The sequence below is a fragment of the Corvus cornix genome, chromosome 1, assembly GCF_000738735.6.
Source record: "Corvus cornix cornix isolate S_Up_H32 chromosome 1, ASM73873v5, whole genome shotgun sequence".
In the NCBI taxonomy this organism is placed as follows: domain Eukaryota; kingdom Metazoa; phylum Chordata; class Aves; order Passeriformes; family Corvidae; genus Corvus; species Corvus cornix.
Window position 1 is genome coordinate 59,923,746 of NC_046332.1, and position 7,128 is coordinate 59,930,873.

Here is a 7,128-nt window from a genome sequence, read left to right on the forward strand (position 1 = left end):
AACAGGTAAATTTAGCTTGTAGACTCTTTAGAATGCAATGTATAAGAAATTTCATGCACCTTTAGGAGATTTTGAAATTTTGTCAGCAGGTGCAAAATGCTAGTTTAGAAAAATGAAAATAAAAAAAAAATTATGGAAATAACTAATTACCAGAAATCTGGATTAATTCCTTTGTTGTTGTTATTACTGGTTTTGTTTCCAGTATGAACTTTATCTCCAGCAAATTTATACACACAGATTACTTTGCACTTACAGTTCAGGCTTATTCTCTTCAGGAAACTGGAACTTGATTTCCAGCTGCACTTGGAAGTCAAAAGTTTCAAAGACAGTATCTTCATCCTACCTGGAGAGTAACTGTAAGAATACAGAGGCAGAGGTGAATTTCTGTGGATCAAGACTACCTAGTACTTTACATGGCAATTATTCTGGAGTCTTCCTCAATCTTCTGCTTTCTACCAATACTGGAACATGGCAGCATCAGCTCTGAAGATACTGGTCTTCCTTCACATGAAAACTGCTGACCTGTCTGACTGATGTTACAGTCTTTAACCTCTAAGTAGTGCTTTGTGAAGAGAAAATGATGCCTTGAACTTTATCACACTTCCTTGGGTACAGCCAGTAAACATTAGCTCTGAAGCAATTGTAATACTAAATACTAGAAAAGAGATTCAGTCACACACTGTATTGAGATTTCAGTGAATTCCAAAGTATTAATTATTATTAATGGTATTAATATAATATCATTATATTATTAGGGACATTCCTACATAAGAAGCATGAGAAATATCCAGTAGCTTTCTCAGACGGTCTTGGGTCAGTAATTTTGTTTGTTTGTTTTAATGAAGAGAAGGAAAATATTTGTTCCATACCAAATCTCACTGAGAATAACCTTAGTCTACTAGGTAGGGTATTTTTCTTAGAGTTTTTCCAGCACGTGATTTTGCCCTTAAACAGCTTTCATGGAACATATTTATCAAGAATTTTGCTAGGGTTTCCATTTTCTTTGATTTTCCTGATCTTTCATATCATCACATATGTTATTAAAATGTTACTTTAATTACAAAGGCCTAGAGCTACAGGACAAGGAGGAATGGCTTTAAATTGAAAGCAGGTAGGTTCAGATAAGGTATTAGGAGGAAATTCTTTACTGAGAGGGATATGGGGAACTGGTATAGATGGCCCACAGAACTGGAAGCATTCCCCATTCCTGGAAGCATTCAAGGCCAGGCTGGATGGGATTTTGAGCAACCTGGTCTAGTGAAAGGTGTCTGTGCCCATGGCAGGGGTGTTGGAACTGGATGATTTTAAGGTCACTTCCAGCCCAAATCATTCTGTGATTCTATGATTTTGGCTTCTCCAGCTTTTTCCTCTATCAGTATTTCTATTTGCAAAATATATATAATTTAGCCAGATCTTTGAGCTTGATCTGCTTCTACCTTTTCCTTAAAGCTAGCACTATCAGCACTCCCAGGAAAGTTTTAAATCTCGAAGGTAAGATTTTACCCAAAACATAGCTTTATAAAACATCCAAAGTGAGACAGAATAGAAAAGGTGTAAATGAACACCCACTGGCTCATGCTGATGTAAGATGCTATGTCTTCTTGTCTGTGTATGATCCCAGTCCAGCAGCTCCCCCCAGGTTTGCAGATTATGTACAGTCCCCTCCCCAAGCCCAAGAGAATATTTTCTTTCCTTCCCCTCTGAGACTTAAATAGGAGTTCTGTTCCTCAATTTTCTCAGCATTTATTGGAGTTTCTGCTCACTCTTGTTTTCTTTCCCCCTTCCTCCTTCTCCTTTTTTGTCCTGCATTTCCATAAATTTCTTTATTTGAGCATTCTCAAGGAATGGCACAATATTTCCAGAGTGCAGCCTAAGCCAAAGGGGAACAAGACAACAACCTGTCCTGCCATATAATCTTTAAAGGATGTAGGAGACATTAACCATTAACAATAACTGCAGTCAAACTAAATCCCATCTACTAAAACAAGTATTTCATAAAATTTAATGATGTTTATAAATATCTAAACAAATATTTAAATCATAATGACAGGTCTATGTGCTCTACTCGCTAACAAACTTGTCACAAATAATTCACAAAACAGATTTTCATCAGTAAACTACTTCATTATTCAGTGAAGTAAAACATATTGTTGTTGATCTCTATATGGTTTGATGTAATTTACTGTGCAAACAAAAATTGTCAGGTTTAAGAAAAATCCATACAATATTTGCTTCAGAAAAGTTTTAAAATGCTTCAGAGAATATCCTTTATTTGAAAATGCAGATATTTCCTTTTCTTTTTTACAAGATCTAGTGTCTATATTTACAGTATATTCCTATCTCACTGCTACTGGCAGTGCATGCATTATGTTAACATGTCAAGTCATATGATCATATTACTGTGCCATATCCTAACTCCAGCACTGGCATCATGTTATAACCAAATGGCTAAAGTGTTTTAAATGTTTAAGTTTTTTAAAGGAGGCTATGCAAGTAAAAACATCAGCCCCCTTGACCATTATCTGAGTGTCTCTGTCTCTCCATCATTCTTCCCAGCAACTCTGTGAGCTACTGGACAATTTCAATCAAATTTGCAAGCGGTTTAAAGATGGTTTCAGTTTAAATTTCATTTCAGTTAGCGGGTATGTATGTGACATAAATCAATACCCTGAGAGAAGTAAAGGTAGCTGTTGTACCTTTCCAGGCAGCTGCTGCCTGGCCCAGCAGCATGTCCCTCTCAGCCAGCCACTCATATCTGCAGGGTAACCATCAGACACAGGAGGAATCTGGTAGTAGTAGCAAAAGGAAAATTAAAAGACACACCTGTAGGAAACCAGTTTTCAATATTTCAACTGCTCTTAAAGAAATTGCTTTTTAAAAAAAACTCATTAAGAAAACTTCTTAGTCTGTTTGAAACACACTGGGTTTGATCTCAGTGTGCCTTGCTTTCACTGTAATACAAAAAGCAAAAAATGTATCTGTATATTGTACTAAATAATGATTAAATAATGTGGCTGAAAAGCGGCATAAGAATACAAATCCTAAGACCTTACCTCTGGCCTAAAAGTTACCATTTCTGTAAGCCTAATGAATCTTTGTGGTTTTTTGTTTGTGTTTTCAAAATGATACAGGTATAACTGTAAGCATAGTATTCCCAGCTACATAGAAGCCATACGTATCAACTCCTTCAGTGACAATCTCAGGCTGAGTTCTTACTCATTAATTCCCTTTGCCTGAAGCCTTTTAAATAGCCCCGTGTTCTGCTTCAGCAGCCTTTTCCTACTCTTCTCTCTTCTTGGCCCCTATTCTCCCTTTAGCCCACTAACATCATTTGCTGACACTTACCCCCTCTTGCCTTTACCTACTGCCCTGTTATTTTGTGTTCCCTTTCTCAGCAACTCTCTCTTCTACATGTCTTGCTGGTGTGACCTCACAATTAAATTGACATAAAACTGCTCACATAGAGAGCAACAAAAGTGGTTTCATCTGCTATTCTGTTACTATTTTGAAACAATACCAATAAACAGAAAGAATGCCCTTTTAGTCTACACAAGTTGTGTTACTTTGCTACTATGGGATGAATCAAATCAGTGGAAAGGTTTCTATTGATTTCATCGAGTTTCTGGATGGTACTTCTCTTACACTTCTCTAGATGCCATATAATTTCTATTTTTAATTGTTATTTTAACCTATTTTATACTACTGTTACGAAAAGTAAAGCTTGACACACCACAATTTGTTGTTCACCCTTTTAGTCTTTTTAAAAGAGAAACATTTTGTATGTTTTAATCCTCAGTCATAGTAACTGATCTTAATGACTGCATATTTTTAACAGTTCATTTACCTCATTTTCAGATTCTGTAAGAATGCTTGATGACTACCATTTAGTTAGATGCTTTCTCCTCTTTAAGAATATCACCACTGACACCTTATACACACCCACATCTCATCTTTGTTACAAAAAAAAGTTGACCTGAGGAAATATCTTCATTTGCTATGAGTACTAGAGTACAGAAATACAATTTCTCTGCAGTACTTTTTGTTTTATAGCTGTCTAACTAATAGGCCATAAAGTTTCATCGTGGCTTCCTCACATGGGTAAAGCATGTTTATTTATTAGTAGGTAATTAATTGTCTTATATATGGATTCTTTTTCCCTCAAATTTGCTCCTTGGCCTTTCTAATTTTAATTCTTTCTATTGTTCTCAAACGTCTTGGATTTGGGCTTTCCCAATGATACATTTCAGGCTCGAATAGCTTAAATACTGAACCTTGACATTTAACTATATTGATCTTTTCCTTGCCTATTTTCTTTTAGTTGTTTAGGGATATTTGTTCTGAGAATTCTGTGCTATGCTTAAGCACCCTCCAAACCAAGACAAAAGATTTTCATATCAACACTTCTGATTGAGGGTACTTCTTATTTATTTCCTTTTTTATTTTTTGAAAGAAGAAAGGTTGACCTGTCTTTGCTGAAGATAGAATAATAAAGTACTAGATTTCATCATGAACACTTCACAGAAAAAGACTGAATACTGCTGCGTTATGTTTTCAGTAAATCAATTTTTTAAAAAAAATGTTTGGAGATGTGTCCTACTACTGCTTGTTATTTTGGTTAATGTCAAACTATAGCTTCCAATAAACAAATACTTCAAATATTGAAAAGTAGCATTCCAAAGCATAATTTAACTCCATACACAGTTAATTGTTAGGGTTGTTATATTGGACTTTGCTCCTCTGTTGAGCTTCTCCTATTTAATGTGCTTTTCTTGATTTGGCAGACAGTTCAAGTCTTCTATACATGTATTTCTATTATTAAGGACTTGTGTTTTTTCTAGGTATTAGTGTCTCCACAGTCCAGATTTATCTCCAAGCTGTTAATAAGCACTTTTTTATTTTCTTTTTTTCAGTTGTTTTTCAGCTATAAACACACACTATATATTCAATATATAGTGACATGGCACAACATATAGGTATTATCGGCATTCATTTGCATTCCCATCATACATTTCATTTCCAACTCTTCTTTGTGAAAAATACAAAAATTTCTGATGAACGAATATGAAATTATGATGCCAGTCTAAGCTATCAAATATGCAATGTGTGCTAAAAAATTGATGAAAAAGTATTATAGATATACTGTAAAATCATCAAACAAATAAAATATTCATTACTTGCACAGGTGGATTAAAATCAATAAATGCCATTTTGTTGTTATAAACTGTCTGATGCAACAAACATCAGCCTGACAGAGGCATATATTCATATGCAGACACGATTTTTTTATGTGTATTTTTCCAGTTAGGCATCTAAGTCTCTACTGGGTTTAAGAGCCACAATTTGTAAAGATGCCAAGATGGCATGATTTCCAAGAAATCATTAGAAATAATTAATAATCAACCATACCTGAAAATGAGTATTAAAATGCAGCTCTGCTGAACTTAACACCACAAAACCAAAGTGACTTGTAGAGCAAGGAGTAAGAGTTTCATTTATCATCATCACCTGGCAGTCAGTCAGAGGTTTGAAGATCCAGTGCTAGTGTTTCAGATTTTATTTTTCCTCTAAGTATTCCGTGCATGTCGTTGGTATCAATGGATTGTTGTAAGCTGCAAGATGTTTGATAAAAAAAGACAGACTTTACAAGCAAAGACTCCAGTTACTTGTATAAAGGGTTATATAGTTTTTCCCTTAATTCAGAGTCCCGAGTACTTGTTTTACAAACTGCAGAGTGCCCTCAAATGTATTGACTTCATTGTGGAGTCAGAGTATTTATTGTGTAATGCTGAGTCATATAAAAAAAAGAAAAAAATAAAGGTACTCACTAGGTTAGAGGAAAAAAAGTGATGGAGACACTAGCCTCCTCCTCCTCAAAAAAAAAAAAAAAGAAAAAAAAGTAAAATTCATCTTGGGTTTTGAGGCTGTTTTTTTTAACTAAATATGGGAAACATTGTCAGAAATATATTACATATTATATGCCACCGTAATACAAACCATTTTTTTTTTACTCCTGCTGGTGCTTTCCTGCTCTGAAAGTGGAAATAGTGTTACCATATGTGTACACACTTAGGCACAGTGTACAGCCCACAGTATGTATATACATATATACTCATACACACACACCCCACAGGAGGAACGCACACGGGACATACCCCAAATGCAGCAGTATCTCTGGCACGCTAGAGGGAGCCATTACATAATTGCAATGACCCTTTTTTTTCCCCTCAATTAGCAGAACTGGCGTGGAAAAATCTCTGGACATCCTGAGACATCCTGAAGGTTTGGCATAAGCTGCAGAATAAGGAGAAGAAAGCAGAGGACTCAAGTTACAGTCAAACGAGGTCACCTGATAGCTCAGGGGCTTACGCTGGTGTTTGTTCCACATTGAATACTGTGCTGCTTTTATAGGGAACTTCTCCAAATACGTGACTTAGCCGAATACGCCAATTTCCCTCAGCCAATCTGAAGCCCTCATGCAGAAAGCAAAGCCCACTTTGTAAACATATCTTTTATTTCATCTGTCTGTCGCTCTCACACAGAAAGTTGGCTCGGCTGAGAGTAGTGGTTTTCTGCTGCCACTAATGTATGTATAGTTTATTTATACGCTGAATTTTAACACGGCATTAGTTCTATAACGGTTACCAGCAGGCTCGCTCTGGATGGCAAAACTATCCGTTTCACAGCTACAAAGAGGTCCTCAGGACGGGAAGATGGGTCTGGTAAGAACACTCATTTGAACTTATAAATCTGCAAGACTTTTTCCAAGTCAAATTATATTTATGGACATAATAACTCAGGGCTGAAGGTTATCCTATCGAGCAAGGCGAACGAGCAGCTGCCTTAACTGAATCTTTTAAGAGACGCTCCTAAAATAATTCAGAAGCGTCCTGTAAGTGCTCTAGAGTTTATTTTCTTTTTTTTTTTTTTATGTTTTTTTCTTTTTTTTTTTTTTTTTTCTCCTTTCCCCCTAAATGATTCTTGCTACTTACACGCTCGTCACAAACGGCAGCTTCATTTCCGTACGCACGGGTCGAGACCGGCCCTCCGGCAATCCGAGCACGCACCTTTCCAGCCTCAGTCCTCCCCCCGCCACCGCCGCCCCCGGCCGGGAGCCTCCCTGCGCGCCGG

General features: G+C 36.4%; 1 long non-coding RNA gene across 9 annotated transcripts in view; it reads right to left on the bottom strand.

Moving 5' to 3' along the window:
- Window positions 1-7,128, bottom strand: part of LOC120411622 — a 34,509-nt gene extending 27,381 nt beyond the window's left edge. For 8 of the 9 annotated variants that reach the window (XR_005604085.1, XR_005604075.1, XR_005604086.1 and 5 more), the window contains exons 1-5: window positions 6,990-7,128; window positions 6,153-6,291; window positions 5,407-5,609; window positions 2,697-2,786; window positions 254-354 (exon numbers count right to left, since the gene is read on the bottom strand). This is a non-coding gene — a long non-coding RNA (uncharacterized LOC120411622). The remainder of the gene's footprint in view (window positions 1-253; window positions 355-2,696; window positions 2,787-5,406; window positions 5,610-6,152; window positions 6,292-6,989) is intronic. The other variant, XR_005604078.1, reaches the window with a different exon arrangement.